At 40.9% G+C, this 3,294-nt stretch overlaps 1 long non-coding RNA gene across 2 annotated transcripts in view; it reads right to left on the bottom strand.

The window, feature by feature from the left end:
• The window catches only part of LOC107203646, an 11,038-nt gene extending 10,826 nt beyond the window's left edge, over window positions 1-212 (bottom strand). Inside the window, exon 1 of one of the 2 annotated variants that reach the window (XR_004497333.1) lies at window positions 113-212. This is a non-coding gene — a long non-coding RNA (uncharacterized LOC107203646). The remainder of the gene's footprint in view (window positions 1-112) is intronic. The other variant, XR_004497332.1, reaches the window with a different exon arrangement.
• Window positions 213-3,294: the final 3,082 nt, after the last annotated feature.

The raw sequence follows: 3,294 nt of genomic DNA on the forward strand, positions 1-3,294 counted from the left end.
TCTATTTGGTTACACACACTTGTACTAACTTCAGTTTTTGATCATGTAGAAACCATTAGTAACAAAAACACTAAAAACCAACCAACAGAAACACAGCAAACAACAAACTAACCTTACAAGCAGGAAAAATCTGCAACCCGGCCTGCTTGTCCTGCCTGTGCAAACTGATGTGCCACACCCTCAGAGCTGTGTCACACCCTCAGAGCTGTGCCACACCCTCAGAGCCGGGTCACACCCTCAGAGCAGGGTCACACCCTCAGAGCTGGGTCACACCCTCAGAGCCGGGTCACACCCTCAGAGCTGGGTCATGCCCCTGTTTGCCCGCTCCTGTCCGCTGCTCTCCCTGGAGGCCTCTTTTAATCAGCCCGCTGCTCACTGGCAGAGGAAGCCCTGCCCCTTGCCTGCGTGACTCACAGAGTGATTTTTCCAGTGGCCAAAGGGGTGTTTGGGCAATAGGTCACAGCGTGAAAACACTGTTAATCCTGGTTGCTCTGAAGGAAAAAATGGTGAAGTGTGTTTGGTGACTTTTGGCAACAGTACTGAGAATCTTAGTTGTAAAGTAATAAAACTTTATGGCATGGATAATACAGTAACCAATTATGACTGCACTCTAAGGGGATAAAGGCTAAATATCTGGAAACTGAATATCACAACCATTACTCCTCTGGAAAACACAGCAGCAGCCATTCAGTACAATCCATTGAAATCCTGGAGTCACCTGAAATGTCAGATGGCTCTATTCTGTATTTTAAAAATTACATTGTAGAGTAATTAAAAGTATAAAAGGTATGAATTTTTTTCAATATTTTAATTAAAACTGGTATACTTCAGGAAACTTCTGTGACTTAATATAAAAATTTTGCTTCTATATCTGATATTTGAGTCAAAGATCTTCAACTGTAATGCTTGAATGAAAAGACTGGATCTATGAAACATTTGGGGATTTAGATCCATAGAAATAAGTGCACCACTGAAATAAACTGGAAAAAGAACTTTATTACTTATTTCATACTACACATAAAATTGAATTTGTTGTCTATAGGCTCAAATTTCTAGACTCCAGGTTCATATTAAAGGATTCAAGATGACTGTCTTTTTTAATATTTTGAAAACAACTGTTAGATACAAAATATTCTACATTTAATTCAGTGCTTTAAAGAATAACTTAAGCACAGCCAAATTGACATTCTCCTATAAACAGATACAGCTATCCCCTCACCTTCCTCCAGCAGCCTGAGCAGATGGATGAGCTTTGTGCTGTGCCCTGGAGGTGAACCAGCTTTGGGATGTGTCAGATCATGGTGCAAAATGACTTGATTTAAGGGCCCTCTAATGAGATTTTTTGTCACCAGTCCATATTCCCAGAAGGGGTTTGCTGTCATCAGTCCTGGAGATAGGGCTTGGATGGGCGAATCCAGGTGTGTATTGGGCTATCCATGATCTTAAAGCTCTTTTCCTAGTTCATTCTGTGATCTCCATTATATCCTCCCAGTAATGAAAAGCTGGTGGGGGTCTTTTGATGTTGTAGCCCTGAAACAAGGTAAGAGATGATTGTTAATTTAGCAGTGAAACAAACAACACTCTACCCAAGCAGAGGTTTTGGTGTTGAATAGTGACCTTTAAAAACTTCCATCAGTTTTTTGCAGTTCTTCCTAAGATGCTGCTGTACATTTTTGAGGCTTTAGTTCTTTAGAGTCAGATTTTGTATTTAAGGAAGCAAACCACAGAAACCACAGAAAGCTCGTAAAACACAATTGTTGAATTAGCAAAACATGCATCATATGTCCAATTTTGTCTGTATGCAAATATGATTATTTATGTCACCCGTGACAGTGAATTTGAAGCGGTTGGCAGAATCCAACTACTGGGTGTGGCCAGAACAGGGATCTCAGTCCCAGGACCAGACAAGTCAGGGCTGTCACCAGGAACTGTGTCAGAGCTGGGATGGCTTCTAGCTTCATTTCACTGCCTCACAGTCCCCTGTTCCACACAGACTTCTGGCCTGGCCTGGCCTTCACCAGAACTGGGATAAGTGTGCATGCCTGAGTCTTTGGGATTTCTCACGTTCATCACTTTCATCTGATCTGTTACCCTGGATAAAAAAACCTAAAACCCCCAAAGATTTACTTCAAGAGTTATTGAAATTATTTATGTTAAATATAGAATTGGTAAGACCTAAAGGGTGATGCATTTTCTTAAGAGAGAAGACACAGAGAGGCACCTGGACTTCTCCTTCATTGCTGGAAATTTCCTAAGAATTTCTGTTGGGATGTTGATTTCCTTTTTAATATTTAATGGTGTTTCTTCAGGGTTTTTGTTCTGGAAGCAATGGCAGAAGCCCTTGATCTCATTTGTGACCACAAGAACTTGTGGCAGAAGGCCCAATAAGGTCCTTTCCAGCTAACTGCCTTCCCAGTTCCTAGTGCTAGTCTGACCTTTTGGGAATTTCTCAAGAAAGGAGAAATGGATTTGCAGATACACTTATGCAAAATGCAAAGAGATTTACATATGATATCTCTTAAAGACAGAAATCCATGGGCAAACCCCTCTGTAGGAGACGCTTTCTGGGGACGGTCAGAGACACGGCAAAGACCTCTATAATCGAGTTAGGTGTTAGAAGTTTATTTCAGGGCGTGGGGTAGAGAGAGAGAGAGAGCCTACTATGAGCCAACAGAGAGAGCTCAAGGCGGGCTCAGGGAGAGCAATACAAAAGAGGGTAAGATACGAATACATGAGTTTAAGACTTAAGATTTCTACGAAAGAGAGTTACAGAACATAACAGAAGTGAGAGAGCCGGAAAAAGAGCTAAAGAGGAGTAGGAAAGAGCAGCAAGAGAACGTAGTAAGAGAAACAAGAGAAAACAAAAGAACTAAGAGTTAAGAGAGACCAAGAGTTACTAAGAGAGACCAAGAGTTACTAAGAGAGACTAAGAGTTACTAAGAGAGACCAAGAGTTAAGAGAGACCAAGAGTTACCAAGAGAGACCAAGAGAGCGAACTCTCTTTTACAATTACTTATATAATCTATACATATGAATATTCTATTCTTTCACTGACCAATCTTTCTAAGTATACTAATACAGTAACATTTGTGTGCAACCTATAGAAATCGCTATTTTTGCATATTTTTAGTTATCTCAGGGTCCTTCAGACCTTTCCTTATAAGGCTGGGATGAGGGGTCTCAGCTTGGTTTTATTGCAGGAAAGAATGTGTTCTGGCATACCAGCCCGGTTTCTTTGAATTATTCAAACCGTGCTATCATTTGTATTTCTTCCTTAGCCTTTCCGGCTACAAA

Source organism: Parus major, chromosome 4A (genome assembly GCF_001522545.3).
Source record: "Parus major isolate Abel chromosome 4A, Parus_major1.1, whole genome shotgun sequence".
NCBI classification, from domain to species: domain Eukaryota; kingdom Metazoa; phylum Chordata; class Aves; order Passeriformes; family Paridae; genus Parus; species Parus major.